Source organism: Apodemus sylvaticus, chromosome 15 (genome assembly GCF_947179515.1).
Source record: "Apodemus sylvaticus chromosome 15, mApoSyl1.1, whole genome shotgun sequence".
NCBI classification, from domain to species: Eukaryota; Metazoa; Chordata; class Mammalia; order Rodentia; family Muridae; genus Apodemus; species Apodemus sylvaticus.
This window is the reverse complement of record NC_067486.1, coordinates 77,702,307-77,718,641: the sequence shown is the minus strand read 5'-3', so window position 1 is coordinate 77,718,641 and position 16,335 is coordinate 77,702,307.

The following is a 16,335-nucleotide window of genomic DNA, read 5'->3' as shown; positions in this document are numbered from 1 at the left end:
AGTCTTAAAAAAAATTCAAACATAGCTGGGCAGTGCTGGCACGTGCCCTAATTCCAGCATTTGGGAGGCTGAGGTAGAGGCGGGTGATCAAGGTCAGCCTGGTCTACAGAGCGAGTTCCAGGACCAGAAAGCAAGACCTAAGCAAGCATACATTCATTACAAATTACCCAGCACAAGACTGCATTGCTTTTCACGACACTATTTGTTATTCTAACTGAATTTCTTCCAGAAAATAACCCAGTTATTGTGAATGGGGATGAGAATGCAAAATATAGGAATATCCAAACTGAAAAAAAAAAGCATGTTGTTTACCACTGTAAAGGTGGTGGGACCTGGGAGAAGAGAGTCTAAAACTGATGTGGATTAGTTTCATGCAATAACTTTATTCAGAGCATCAGAGAGTTTATAACCCTGAGGGTTAAGAATAAGCATAGGAGAAAAGTATACAATCATAAGGGCCTGGCAAAATGTGAGTTTTCCGTAGAGGCAGAAAACAGCAATAGCCGGTTGTAATGAATCTGAAATGAACACACTCCAATATACCTGGGAGGGGCATGGAAACACATTCCAAGAATAGTTCTGTGTTTTGAGGAAACTGAGGACCAAAATCTTTTCTTTTTTTCTTTTTCTTTTCTTTTCTTTTTGTTTTTTTTTTGTTTGTTTTTTGTTTGTTTGTTTGTTTTGGATTTGGTTTTTTTCGAGACAGGGTTTCTCTGTATAGCCCTGGCTGTCCTGGAACTCTGTAGACCAGGCTGGCCTCGAACTTAGAAATCTGCCTGCCTCTGCCTCCCAGAGTGCTGGGATTACAGGCGTGCACCACCACCGCCCAGCTTTGTCTTTTCTTGAAGGGTTCTCACAAGCACACAGAATTCTCATGACTTCATTCTTCTTGTTCTGACACCGTTACTAGGAAACCCCCACTGCTTATGAACAAATACAAAAGACTTGCATTATCTCTAAGCCAGTGGTTCTCAACCTTCCTAAGGCTTTGACGCTTCAGGACAGTTCCTCATGTTCCAGTGACCCCAATCATAAAATCATTTTGTTGCTATTTCATAACAGTAATTTGTTACTGTTATGGATTGTACATATCTGTTATGCAGGATATATGGCCCCTGGGAAAGGTTGTTTGGCTCACAAACATGTCACAATCCACAGGTTGAGAACCACTGCTCTACAATCTGATGGCAATGAGAAGCAGGAAAATTAGCTAAGGAGGAAAATATACACATGAAATATTAGAGCCAAAAGGATGTGGCAGCCGCTTTTGCAGATCGACTGATCTAGCTGTCTTTATCTATCTAGCATTGCAGGGATCAGTTTCATGCTTGGTGGCTCCAGCCTGTTGGGAAATGTCACCAGGAGCAAACAGGACGATAAGAATTTGAGTTGGTCACATGACTGAATGTCAGTAGTCAAGGCTGTCCCCTGTGATGAGATGAGACACACAGGACAGACTGTGGAGTTAAGGGCATCCAGGGAACAGAGAGATGATGATTCCCAAAGTGTTTCCATCAAGAATATCAGGAATAGCAACAACCTAAACCCAGCACTTTGCAAAGTTCTGACACAGGAGCATCACTCAGTTCGTTTTCACTTCCCTCCCCTACCCCCTCTCCCCACCCCCACCCCGGGCTACTGTGTACACAATGGGACATTTGCCCCCTCCAACATCAGCCATGTGGGTGTGCTCCAACATGTGCTCTATCTATCTATCTTCCATCCATCCATCCATCCAGGAGAAGAAAGCACTTTATTCAGAAATATTCTGCTGGGATTTGGGGACAGGAGAACAGCTGTTTGGGATACAGGAAGTTAAACGCGGAGTTAAGGAAGATGGTGAGCACTGTAGTTTAGGACAGGATCTTCATTTGTGACATGACTACCTGTGAGGAGAGGGTAGTGAGCGGTTATGAGGAAAGGCCTTGAGAATGTGCAAGTGTGTAGGGTCAACGACCTAGGTGGGGTTCGAGGCAAGGCCCCAAGGCAGGCAGAAATCATTCAACTTCTCCCCACTTGTAGCAGGTGTTCTGCATGTACCAATCCCACAGATAGTCAGATGGTCCCAGGAACCTTTGAAGGTCACGGGGCTGCCTTTAGGCGCAGTTGGTGAAGACTGTGACCCCAGGAGGTGTGTGATGGAACTGGCACCAATATCCTGACCGACAGCTAAAGTAAACAGAAGACGGGACCTCCCCAGCCGGGAGGAAACATTGCCTGAGAGCATAATACCTACTACTTCATTTTATTGTTCACCTTTATTTCTCTTATTCTAGCGGTTTTATTTTTTAATTTTAATTTTTATCTTTATTTCTGCTGTTTTAATATTTTCAATGTCGATTTTATTTTTTTAATATAAACTTAAAAGTTTCAAGTGGCTTACAAAGTAATAGGTTTCCACATGGAGCTTTCGTTTTTGAATATCTTTAATTTATTCTTTGACAATTTTGTGCATGCTTACACTTAAATCTTCCCTTACACCCCAGACTTACTCCCTCACAATAAAGGTGTGCGCCACCACTGCCCAGTTTTTTAATTATATTTTAAGATTAGCTTACAAATAGTGTTGTCCATGAAGACTTTGCATATAGTCTTAGTTTTGCTTGACCACCTCACCTTCTCCCTGTCCCTCATCCTGGCCGTGTTTATACTTTTAACTCGCAGTATTTCCCCTTCCCTTTCTGATCGCGTGCTATACTTCCTCCACCCTTTAAGGTTTTCCCCTCCTCAAGTTCATGTGTCCTTTCTCTTACCTGGCCATTACAGGCACTCTAAGTTAAACATACAAATCTAAAAAAGTGCAGCCAAGACCCACATAGAAGAGGGGAAAACATGAGGCACTTGTCCTGCTTGGCCAGAGCCTTTACTATAGTATTTTCCACTTCCCTCTGTTTTCCTCTAAATTTCTTGAAAAGTGTTTAAATCAGACATTGAAATACATCATTCCAAGACCATTTAGCCTTTAAAGCTAGAGTTTAATCTAATGCTCAAACTAATTTGCCTTTACTCTGATGGACCTGCCTTACAACGCTTTATTTTAGGTTTTCTTATGTTTGTGAAAACCTTCCCTGATGCATGTAAGTATACAGTGGGTATGGCTGTTGGCTCCCTTGGAACTGGGTATGGATGTTTGTAAGCCGCTTGTGGGTTCTGGCAATTGAACCAGGGTCCTGTGCAAAAGTAATCCTAACCACTGAGCCATCCCTCTAGTCTCCTGAACTTACCTTCATGTGTGACTTACTGTTTTCTCTCGCTGCTTCCAATATACTTTCCTTGTTTTATATATTTAGTGTTGCAGTTATGATACAATGTACTGCCTCCATGAGATCCAATTATAAGGCATTTTCTCAATTAGTGATCAGGAATGGGAGGGCCCATTGTGACTGGTATCATGCCTGGGCTGGTAGTGCTGGGTTCTATAAGAAAACAGGCTGAGCAAGTCAGAGAAAGCAAGCCAGTAAGAAACATCCCTCCATGGCCTCTGCATCAGCTCCTGCCTCCAAGTTCCTACCCTGTATGAGTTCCTGGCTGTCCTAGCTTCCTTTGGTGATGAACAACAATGTGGAACTGTAAGCTGAATAAACCCTTTCCTCCCCACCTTTTTTTCTTGGTCATGATGTTTGTACAGGAATAGAAACCCTGACTAAGACAAATTGGTACCGGCATAGTGGGGTATTCCTGTGACAGCCTGCCCATGGTTTGGGGAGGACTGTAACAGGAAGGACTTTGAAACTTCAGCCTGCCCATGGTTTGGGGAGGACTGTCACAGGAAGGACTTTGAAACTTTAGCCTGCCCATGGTTTGGGGAGGACTGTCACAGGAAGGACTTTGAAACTTCAGCCTGCCCATGGTTTGGGGAGGACTGTCACAGGAAGGACTTTGAAACTTTGGGCTGAAAGAGCCATTGGGATGTTAAGAGCTCTACCACATGTGCTGTAGGAGCTTGGAAGATAATGTTGAGAACAGTGGCTTCAAAGATGAATGATGCTCTTTCCTTTCTGCGTAAAACAAACCTCTACAAAACATGTGACGTTGCTGGCTTGAGCAAATATGATTGTTTAAAAAATAGTGAAAAAAATTCCAAAGGTTTAAAAATGTTTGTTTTATTATTTTGCCTACATGTATGTCTTGAGCATCGTTTGGGTGCCTGGTTGCCTGTGGAGGCTGGAAGAAGACATCGACGATTCCCTGGCACTGGAGTTACAGACACGTGGCCGTGAGTTGTCACGTGGGTCACCTGAGCCAAACCCAGGTCTGCTGTGAGAGCTTCCAATGTTTTACCCTCTGACCCCTCCCTCCAGCCCCCAGAAAATGATTTAGTTGTTCATGTCGGTAACTGATTTCCTTTCCTTTTTCATGAAAAATGTTAGAGTTTAGTGACCGTCCCTGAGTGGCTTCAAATCACCGAACACAGGCACCTCCCACCCCTTAATCTTCATCTCTTCTGCTGAAGAATTTGGCCTTCACCACTGACAGACTGTTTAGGGAGTGTCCTCTTTCCCAGAACTTCAGAGGGACCCTTTCACACAGTGTCAATCATGGGAGCAGCCCCAGTCTTGTGTGTGTGAGTGTGTGTGTGTGTGTGTTTTCAGTATTAACCCATGTCTGTCTACTGACCAATGTCCCCAATTTATCTAGGTTGACAGCTGGGCAGAAGCTCTGGTTCCTTTTTAAGTGGTAATGCCTCATACCAGTTTTCCCAAAGTCATCTGGATGCTACTTGTGGAAGTTGATCTCCTGAGGTGACACATGTCTCCAGCATTCCCACTGTCACCTGGGTGCTTGCCCTGTGGCTATGGCCATGGTTCACATGGCCCAAGAGTTTCTGGGTCTTCCACAGTCTGGATGACTTGGCAGAAAAAAAAAAAGAGAGAGACAGACAACCCCTAAGTCTTTCGAGGTAGCAGGCCGATAATTGATTTTCTAAGCTTATTACAAAGTTATTTATCTATCTATCTATCAATTTACTTCTTTTTAGGGACATGGTCTGTTTTATATTAGCCCTGGCTGTCCTGTAGCTTGCTATGTAGACCAGGCTGGCCTCAAATTCACAGATATCTGCCTGCCTCAGACTCTTGAGTATTGGGATTAAAGACGTGCACTACAGTGCCTGGCTACAAGTATTTTTAATTTTTTTGTTTGTTTTTTGGATTTGGCTTTTTTGAGACAGGGTTTCTCTGTGTAGCCCTGGCTGTCCTGGAGCTCACTCTGTAGACCAGGCTGGCCTCAAACTCAGAAATCCGCCTGCCTCTGCCTCCCAGAGTGCTGGGATTACAGGTGGGCGCCACCACCGCCCAGCTAGTATTTTTAATTTTTATGATAAATATTCCAATTCCCTTCAAGTGATTATTTAACTCAGATTTATACACTTCACGATATGTGCAGGTTTAAGTTTGGTTCACAGAACAAAACTTTGTAAAAGACTTGGTTCCAGTTTAGGAATGTAGGTCAGTCCCAAGGTTCCTAGCTCAGTGCATTCAACACTCAGAAGTGAGAGATGAGGACAGCAGTGGTGGTAGCGGTGGCACCAATAAACAGTGAATGAAATGAAGAGTGAGACCCTACGCCTCTAGGTTCAAGTGTAGCGCTACCTTTTTGGGTAAGCGATTTTAAAACATATTTTAAATTAGTCCTCCTCCTCTTCCTCCACATCCTCCTTCCTTCCTCCTCTCTCCCTCCTCCCTCTCTCCCTCCTCCCTCTCTCCCTCCTCCCTCTCTCCCTCCTCCCTCTCTCCCTCTTTTCTCCCCACCCCTACTCTTTCTCTCCGTCCTCCCCCTCTGCATACGGGATATTTAATAGAGACTTCATACAAACCAGGTACCCGCTTATTCACTGATCCATACCCCGAATTCTAAATTTCTCCTAACAACAGGAAGGTGAAAGAATGTTGTCTTCCTGGAAAGATCAAGTGTGCTGGAGATGTTAGCATGGTACTGTGTTCAGAGGAAGTTTCACCTGGGTTAGTGTGATGACGGTTCAGTTGTCAATGTCCTCCAGAGATAAAGCCTTGGCTGAAGCTGCAGACAGACAAGGACTGAAAAGGTGTGAGGCTTCCTTTTAGATCTCATTGGTCTATGCATTTGAAGCTGGACTTAAATTTGCTGCTTAGGCCAGGTTGGTATTGTAACCACCACCCTCCTGTCTCCGACTCTGTGCTACAATGAGAAGGCTCTTTAAGGCAGCTCCAGCTAGCTCAGTCAGTACTTCTCATTTACACACGAGGAAAGGGCCCTGTATGTGTGACCTTTTACTTTTTTCCCCCCTCTAGATAAAAGGAACAAAAAAAAAACCAAACAAAAAACAAACAACAAAAAACAAAACAAAAACAACACCCCCACTGCAAAAACAAATAAAAACAAAACAAAACAAAGCAAAACAAAACAACATAATTTGACCAGTTTAAACTTAGGAGAATTGCAAATGTTCTCTACTGTGGCTTCATTCTGCCATCTAGTGGGCAAGAAGAGAAAAATCAGACCAGAGCAAAATTAATTTGTCATGACCTCTTACCAAGTGCTTCCTGTCTTGTGTGGTTAACCCTTTACCAAGCCTACTTATGAGATGACTAGCTGACATTTCCAAAGAAAACATCAAGGCTAAACCCGAGGCTAAACATTCTAAACCCGAGGCTCCCAAACCAAGTTTTCCAAAATACTTGTTCCTTGGTGCTACAAAGCATAAAGATTGTAAAGTGAGAAACTCTTAAGTTCTCATCCCAAACTCTCCTCGCTCCTCCTACTCCCCCTCCTCCACTGAGGGAAGGGTTTGTTTTACTTCTAAGTTTGAAGGTGTAGTCCATCACTGTGGGGAGGTCACAGTGGCTGGAGTAAGGCAGTTGGTCAAGTTGCATCCACAGTCAGGAAAAGGGAACAGAGAGGGGACAATCTAGTGTATCTCTTCCCTGTACTCCTCACATTTATACCAGCACCTACACCAGAAATAGCCTGAAGGACTTGAGGGTCATGTCTTCCCCAATATGCTGAGCAAAATCAGAAATAAAAGCTGTTCCGCTTAGAATTACATATCCTTGCTGGGTGACAGTGGTGCACACCTTTAATCCGAGTACTCCAAAGGCAGAGGCAGGTAGATCTCTGAGTTCAAGGCAAGCCTGGTCTACAGAGTGAGTGCCGGGACAACCAGGGCTGCACAGAGAAACTCTGTTTCAAAAAGCTCCAAACCCAAATCCCAAACAAAACAAAATCAGCCCCCCCCCAACACACACACACAAAAAACCCTTAAAATATTGGTGTAACTGAGATGAATATGTTAAGGATCGTGTGCATGTGACCCATGTTTTGACTTCTAAGACATTTCCTTCCTGACTGTGAGAAGGTCTGTGCTTCCCAGGATGAAGACATTGGCAGTTAGTGCTCCCGCGGATGGTAGCCGCAGCATCCTCAGTGTCTGGAGATGCTCAGAGGGTGGTCCGCTCTCATTACTGTTAACAGCCTTGGCAGCTGCTGCTCCCCTCTCCCAGGTTTTGGGAGGTGCCTGTCACAATTACAGTTGTCCTCACCTTGGGGATAAGAACACTCTGACCTTCTGGGAAAAGTCTCACTATGCTTGTCTCTGCATGGTGAGTTTCACTGATGGGCTGTTGCACTCTGGTGAGTCAGCTTCCTTTCTTGCAAAATAAAATCCTTTTCCTGGAGGAGTGTTGTATGTGACTCTGTGGTTCCTGGCAGCATCTGGGATACTGAGCTACTGGCCCTGTGGATATGGTCCATTCAGTTCATACAGGGAGTAACACAGGGGTTCTCTCCATATCTCCCTCACAGTGGAAAGACCGTCACCCCTACCCCAACCACAGTGCCCACTCCTATAAGGAAACTTCCTGGTGTCTCCAGTAGCCACAGCTGGAGGGCAGAGGTGAGGCCTGAGTCAGATGCTCTCACCCTTACTGCATCCAGGCTGAGCACTCCAACCAGGCTGCTCAGTTAGTTCTACAGACTGTCCAGCTGCCCTCAGCCTCCAACATCTGGTGGGATTCCCAGTAGGCGCTGTGTGCTGTACCCTACGTTACTTCCCCTCCCCAACCTGTACTGGGCAAGCCCTAACCTCAGAATGGTGTGTGGGCCTCTAGGTAGCAGGTGAGGATCTTCCACAGTCTCTCAAGTGCTGGGTGAGGTGACTGTGCCTCTGCCACCAGCACCAGGCCCTTTCTGCTCAGTGCCCAGCCTCCAGTCGTTCATTTGCTCCGAATGCCTCTTTCCAGCCATAGCCACTCCTCAAGGATCCCCAAAGCCCTGGGTCATTTCCTGAACTGAGGCCTCCCTTTGGGATTTGGTTTAGAGGTCCTTCCTCTGCTGACTTCAGTCCTGCGATGCCCTTTCTGGAGTACTTTTCATTACAGTGTCTATTTTATTTTAGACTATGTGTAGATGTGTGTGAGCAAGTGCTTGTGAGCACGGAGCTGGAACAGGACACTGGATCCCCTGAAGCTGGACTTGGAGACAGTCGGATGCCTCTCTGTGGGCTCTGGGAACTGAACTTGAGTCCTCTGCATGTACAGAGCCCTCTCTTAACCGCTGAGCCATCTCTGCAGCCATACAATTGTTTGTACACATGCCTGCTCCCCTAATCTGCCTCCCTAGCAGTGGGGGTGGGAGTAGAAATCTTGTAGAATCCAGCTACAGGCTGTGGCCAAGGGAATGTTGCTATCTCAGCTTCTCCATGTGAAAACAGGGCTAGAAGCTTAGGGCGCTGGGAAGATGACATTTGGATGGGCACTTGGTACCCCACCAGGTACAAGGCTAGCAGTCGCTCAGTATTAGATGGTGTGTAACCACAGGCTTTTCCACCAGTGCCCCAGTTCCAAAATAACAGATCAGAGGCTTTTTATTTGATAATAAATGCCTTGGTCGTAAGCTTTGGCTCGTTCCCCCACTAGCGTGTAACTTACAAAACCCATGTAAACTATTCTATGTCTTCCACATGGTTAGTTACCTCTCTTCAGTCTCATGTGTCTGAGTTCCTCTGAGTGGAGGCAAATCTCCTGCCTCTGACATTCCTGAATAGAGGCCCCCCCCTTTGGTTTTCTGTTTTAGAGGATCTTCCTCCCAGAGTTCCACTGTCTTTGCCTCATCTTCCTCCTAATGCTGCCTCAGTTTACTGGCCATCAGCTTTTAATTGACAGCTGATGCTTCCACACAGTTCAGAAGAGAGTCTGTCCAGATGGGTGCTAATTCTGACACCGTCCCAGGGCTACCATAGATACTAGGTACCTACGCGCTATAAAATAACCCATAGATTAATGAATCAAATCATTGGCATGAGAGGCTGGATGTACTTCATTGCTCCTATGACTTCCTGAATGGAAGAACTGCAACACTAGATAGAAGTCATGAAAGAGGTGAGCAAGGAACATTAGTGAGAAGAGAGTGGGAGGAGGGTGGGGAGGAGGGATGGCGGCCAAGCACGAGGGCAGTGGTGGATTTCTTGGAGGAATGGGGGTGGGGGGTGGGGGTGAGGTGGGGTGGGCTATGACAACTGTGTTGAAAAGTCTCCCCACCCACAACACTTTAGAGCTGGAAAGGTTGCCTGGAGAGCACAGACTCCTCCCACCCCTAAGCCCAGGTGACAGTAGATGGCCTGGGGGACAGGAGTCCTGAGACAGCACTGACAGACACCCCTGCTCCTGGCAGGACCAATGCACAGGGACCACATCCTCCACCTGGCTCCTCAAGGCTGCCTCAGCAGGGAGCTGTCCCCAGGCCAGATCCTGGGGAGTGGAAAGGAGAGGAGCAGGGAGAGTAACTTCCTCTTCCCTCCCCCACGCTGCCCCTCCACCATTCACCAGCTGCCCCTCTCTCTCAGCCCCTTCCTGTCTCCAGGAGTCTCTCCCATTAACACCTGGCCAGGTCAGCAAGCTGAGTTCTGCATGGGGCCCAGCACCTTCTTGTCAGTGCTGGGTTCTGGTCACACCCACCTCACGGGCTCCTGCTGGGAACCCCAGTGACAAGTGGGCAGCATCCCCCTGTGACTTTGTCTGGCTGGAGGCAATCCCATTGCTGCTCTGAGATGGGACCTTTGTCCCTGCTTGCCCCACCCCCACCCGGCTGGACAACAGTTGTGAAACTCTGGCAGATACTCAAGTCCCTTGTATAAAGTAGTATTTGTGTATGTCCTGTATACATTCTCCGTGTGCTCAACCTGACATGTAATACCTAGCAGTGTAAATGCGAGGAGTCGTTAGATGATGCAGTTTGAGAATAATAACAAGACAAGTGTGTCCATGTTCAGAGGCAAATTAAATATTTATTTGTTTTGTGCATGTGAGTGTACATGCGTGAGTGAGAGTATGAACATGCCATGACATATATGTAGAGGCCAGAGGCCATCCTTGGGTGTCAGTCCTCCACCAATTCCAATCCAACAAGATCCAACCCAGCTTGTGAATTCAACAGCTCAGGGAAATATGAAAAAAAAATAATTTGCTCTGTTAACATGGACATGTTAAGTCAAGAATGTAGCTCACACGATCAGTGATAGTGTGTTGTTGTGGATTTCATACTATATTCTATTTCTATCTGCCTCAAGGTGTAGGTGTGTCTGTGTGTGTCTATGTATGAGATGGGGTGGGAATGACCCACTGGGTACACTGTCTTTTTTCATCATCTGCTTTGGCTTTTCTTAGGCTCTGATTATTAGCGTAGCTCCAAAGTTCATATGTGAAACCCTAACATGTAAGGTGGAGTTTTAGGATGGGAATATCACCAAGGTTCCTTCGGGATCTTCCATGATGTGAGGACACAACTTAAGTTGCCACTTGCAGGGGAGAAAGCAGTCCCTCACGAGATACTTTGACCTTTGATTTTCTAGTCCTCAGGATGGTAATGCAATGTTGTGTTTTGTAAGCTACTCAGTTTATAGTGTTTTGTTACAACAGATGATTTGGGTAAGATGGCCCAGTGTCCTGAGGGTCACAATCCATCCATTTTTATGTGAAAATATCAGAGCCTCAGCTAAGAGAAAAATCTTCAGAATTCTAAGTACTTGCTTGAGGAAATACTGCTCAGATCGTTTGGTTTGATCATCAAGTAGTCTGTTGCTTACTACAGAAACACAATCCAGACTATTCTAGACATGAGCCTTTCCTTGAATCCATGGGAGTGGCCATGCTTGATAGTGCTTGCAGAGGACACAGTGCCTGACCTAACCAAGTGGACAGAGTCTCTGATGACCACACGTCACAGGTATGTGAGCAGAGGAGCCTCCTCAGTTCTGGCCATTGCTGGATGTCCCCAGGTGCTTCACCAGGTGTTCTAGAACACATCCACTCTGGTCCACTAGACACTGTGTCCTCTTCTTCAGGGTCTCGAGCGTGATTGCTATTCAGAAAATAGTTGTCTGCTGAACTGCTGATGTGGTACATTACTAAAGCAGTTTGTAAGTAAGATAAAAAGATGACTCTAAGTAAAATTGTTGCCATTTCTCCATTTGTTTAAATGAAAATAAGGCAGAGAAAAGGGATGAAAGTCTCTTAAAACTTTGGAAGAATTGTTCTGTTGTGCGATATCCACCAGAGAAGACTGTTCAGACATGGATTCATGGCAATAAAAAGCCTTCCAGTGACCAACTTTGCTGGGTATTCATGAACCCAGTTCAGTTTTGAGCCTTTTTCAGGATGAACTTTCAAGCAGAAAAACATATCCTGGACTGACACACCTCTGTCACTAAGAACAGTTATCCAGAAGCAGAACCACAGATGCCAAAGGCAAGATGAGCATATCTTGGGGCTTTCTCAGAGCCGTGAACTCTGAGAGACGGCAAGAGCTCAACCACTGAGTTCTATCAGAGCCCTTCTACCTTAAAAAAGTCCCTATTATTTATCTAACACTTTGAGTGCAACATTCTTTCCTTTGTACAAAGTCATATGCCACATGCATTAGTAATCTGGTATAATACAGACCCAATGATGAGGCAAACTGTATTTGTATCTCTCGTGACATCTAAGATATATGGGAAGAAACCCTCCACATAGTTATGCAGGGTTCCCTGTTTTTTGTTTGTTTGTTTGATTTTGTTTTGTTTTATTTTTTGCCTACTTTCTCCATCATCCCCTAGAACACTGTCTTTGTGTGGCTTGTCTTGTTTTACTGCTTTGATAAAATTCCATGACCAAAAGCAACTTGGAGAGAAAAAGGTTTATTTCAGCTTGTATCTCTCAGGCCACTGAAGGAAGCCAGGGCAGAAATAAAGAAGGAAGCAGGAACTGGAGTGGAAGCCATGGAGGAGTGCTGCTCAGTGGATTGCTCCTCATGGCTTGCTTAGCCTGCTCTCTCTCTCTCTCTCTCTCTCTCTCTCTCTCTCTCTCTCTCAAAGATTTATTTATTTTATTTTATGCATATGAGTACACTATTGCTCTCTTCAAACATACCAGAAGAAGGCATCGGATCCTGTTACAGATGGTTGTGAACATGTGGTTGCTGGGAATTGAACTCAGGACCTTTGGAAAGAGCAGTTAGTGCTCTTAACTGCTGAGCCGTCTCTCCAGCCCTCAGCCTGCTCTCTTACATCACCCATGAGCACCTGTCTATGGTAACAGCACCACAATGGTTGGCCTTACCTCCTCAGGCAGCAAGCAAGAGAATGTCCCATAGGCTTGCTCACAGGGCAATCTGGTGGGAGCGTTTCCTCAGCTGAGGTTCTCTTCCCAAATGACTCATCTCATACACCGGCCATCAGAGAAATGCCAGTCAAAACCTCATTGTGATCCCATTTTACCCAGTCAGAAAGTCATAAGAAAACAAATAACATTTTCATAAGACAATAAATAACAATAATTTCTGTCACAGATATAGACAAATAGGATACACTTGATACATGCTGGTGGGAATGAAAACTAGTCCAGTATCAGTGGAAATCAGTCTGCAGTGTCCTCAGAAAATGAAAAAAAATTAGATCCGCCACACAAAAACTGGCTCTACTACTGCTGGGTCTTAACCCAAGTCAGCATATCATGGAGGTATTTGCACATTCGTGTTTCCCGTGACTCTATTCTAAAGAACAAATGTAGGTGCTCAACAATAGAGAATGCTTAAAGAGAACGTGGTTATATATGCTCGACAGATTGTTTCTAAGCCATAAGGAACAATTGGGTTCTGTTGTGTATAGGAAAATGTGTGTAAATGGAGATAGTTGTGAATAGAGCCAGTCTCAGAAAGACAAATTGTGTGTGTGTGTGTGTGTGTGAATGTGTGTTCCCTCTTCTGTGGTTCCTGGACTTTATAAAATGAAAACACAAGTGAAAGTGTGGAGGGGAAAAGAGCACAAATGGGGGCTGGAGCGATGGCTCAGTGGTTAAGAGCACTGACTGCTCTTCCGAAGGTCCTGAGTTCAATTCCCAGCAATCACATGGTGGCTCCCAACCATCTGTAATGGGATCTGATGCCCTCTTCTGGTGTATCTGAAGACAGTGACCATATACTCACAAATATGAAATAAATAAATCTAAAAAAAAAAAAATAAAAAAGCACAAATGGGAAGGGGTGAGAAACCCAAGGACGTGGTGCTTCATGTGTGAGTCTCAGGTTGCCCATCTAAATCACGTAGGCCAGGGCCAGCCATAGTCTAGCAGCAGCAGAAGGGAGTGGCTGCTGGCCTGCCTCGGGTGAAGAGCAGCTGTGGACAACACACAGGCTGTTCTTTTCTTTTTCTTCCCTGGTACCAGGGATGGCGGTCAGATGTCAATGTAAATCACTCTACCACTGAGTTACACTTCTACGTTAAAGATATTTGTCCTTTCTTGAATGTCCAAAAATTCGGGGTGCTGCAGTATAGACTCATTCTTTTGCAGTTAGGGTTATGTCTCAAAGTATGATTTTATGTTTAGTTATTTCAGTAAATTGTCTTTTTAAAGTCAATATACAGTGTAATTTAGCCACACTCAGGGGAAACTCAGGCCTTTTGGGAAAATCTGGCCTTTGGCTTAAGTATCTCACTTCACATGTAGGTAGAGTTGAGCTGCGGACATGAGCGCCTGAAGGAAACATTTCTGCGGCTGCTTCATTCTGGGCAGTAACACATCTGTCCTGGTGTAAACCAGCCTTGCTTGATCTGCAGAGCAAGTTCCAGAACAGCTTGGGCTACACTGAGAAACCCTGTCTTGAAAAACCAACCAACCAACCAACCAACCAACCAACCAACCAACCAACCAACCAAAAAAAAACAAAAACAAAAACCCAAAACCATAAAAGAAAGACGAAAAAAGAAAGAAAGGAAGGAAGGAAGGAAGGAAGGAAGGAAGGAAGGAAGGAAGGAAGGAAGGAAGGAAGGAAAAGAAAAGAAAAAAAACAAAGCCAAAAAATTAGCAAAAAACCAAAACACCGAGCCTCATGACACGTGTGGTTGAATGGTTTTCACTGTAGTCTCTGAGCAAGTGTGTGTTTCCACTCGGTGCCCTCTGTGGCGAGTGGCGGATTCTCCCGAGAGCTCCCCAAATGGTAGGCTTTCACAATACTCCTGGTGTCTACTGCTGGAGCAGAGTATTGATGCGGGTAGCTGTGGGGTGAAAGTCACTCATCTTGTGCAATAGTTAGGAGCTGCTGAAACCAGAGGTGCTCCTAAATGGGACAGGGGTCCCGAGCTGCCCTGGGACTACAAATGAGCAGAGGTGAAGACCACGAGGCATTAGAGTGCACTTGCCCCTTGTGGTAGAGAGATCTAGCTTTGTTCCTCTCACTCTTACTGGACCCTGGCTTCCTCATTAAGTGGGAGACAGCCACAGCTATCTCCATGGGAAGACTGAACACAGCCATCGTCTATTCCTTGATTAGAACAACATTGGTTGTTACTTACTTTGTATAAGATTCTACTCAGCCTAGGGCCTAGGGAACGTAACCTCAAATAGGTAAAGCTCTTGCTCTAGCATGTTTGCATTCCGGTAAGAAGCAAAAGACAGTAACACACACATACAAAATAAGAAAGAAAATGCAACAGCAACACACGTACACACGCACACAGGCACGCACGCACACACACACAATAAGTTAGCAAAATGCTAAGATACAGATATGGAGTGATACAGCTTTGAGTTGCTGTAGTTCTTCTCTCTCTTCTGATTCATAGAATTTCCCTGGGAAATTTCCAGAGCCATACAGTCATACCTAACAGCCCTTGGAAATGAGCTCGTGTCTTTAATCTTCATAGCCTAATGTGATTTCTCTAGAAATATCTGTGCATTAATAGGAAAACAGGATGGAAGATCATATTTTGACTCTGCTTCCTTGATGGGTTGACACTGCTGGTCCTTTCCACTAGTAAAGGCTGGATTCTTAGGCTCTGCGTGGACAGTGGAGCGTGGCAGGTGGAGGTAGCACAGGCTTGCCCAGCCTTTGCCTGGGAGCGATCTGTTTCTGAGGGTCTTATCGAAGCTGCTGCTGGCATCCTGAGCTCGTTCTGGATTCACGATTTAATTCACCATCTTTGTGCTCCTGAGAACCAGCTCTGATCTTTTCAGGGGGTCTGGAAATCGAGGTTTATCTATTCATACAAAATTAGTTTCAAAACATTAGCTTGAAACTTGGAACAAGAAAAATCTTAAAACATGGTGCTCCAATGTCAAGGTAAGTGTTCTGTGACACTGGGCTTGAATTATGTAGGGACCGTAGTAGAATTTGGAATTGCTAAGGGCCTTGAACTGGCCTCACACCACATGGGGAACCTTCCTGTACAACAGCTCTCAGAATTCATATACATGGTCTTTTCTCAGTATGGGATCCAGTCTAGCAAGTGGAGGACACCCTCTATTTCTAAAAGATTTGTTTATTTATGCATATGGGTATTTTATGCACATTTGCACACCAGAAGAAGGCACCCATGGGTTTATGTGGGTGCTGGGAATTGAACTCAGGACCTATGGAAGAGCAGCCAGCACTCTTCACTGCTGAGCCATGCCTCCAGCCCCTCTATTTCTTATTCTAGTGCAGCCCCTTTTCATTCTTACTGAAATATTAATGTCTGAACCACACAGCTTCACAATAAGTTACAAAGAAAGTGCAGGAGTACCACGTGAGAATTAGTGTCGTTGACTCAGGAGGAGGGCTCCTGACCCCTGAACAGTTCATTTTACTTGAGGATATTTTTTATTGCATTCAGAAGTAAGCTGTTTTTGTTCTTGCCCTTACCCTTGCCCTATCTGTTGCTCTGGCAGAGTGTGGCCAAAGCCTGGGAACAGGAGGGCTTGACAGAAGCTCTACTTGGCCTTCCAGATCCAAGGCGGAGTAAACCAGGTTCCCTAGGGAGGAATCTTAGGGCAGCTGCCAGGAGCAAGGAGCCTGCTCATTGGCTACTGGGCCTAACTGGGCCGGCCAATGGTGAGACTGGGTCTGCCT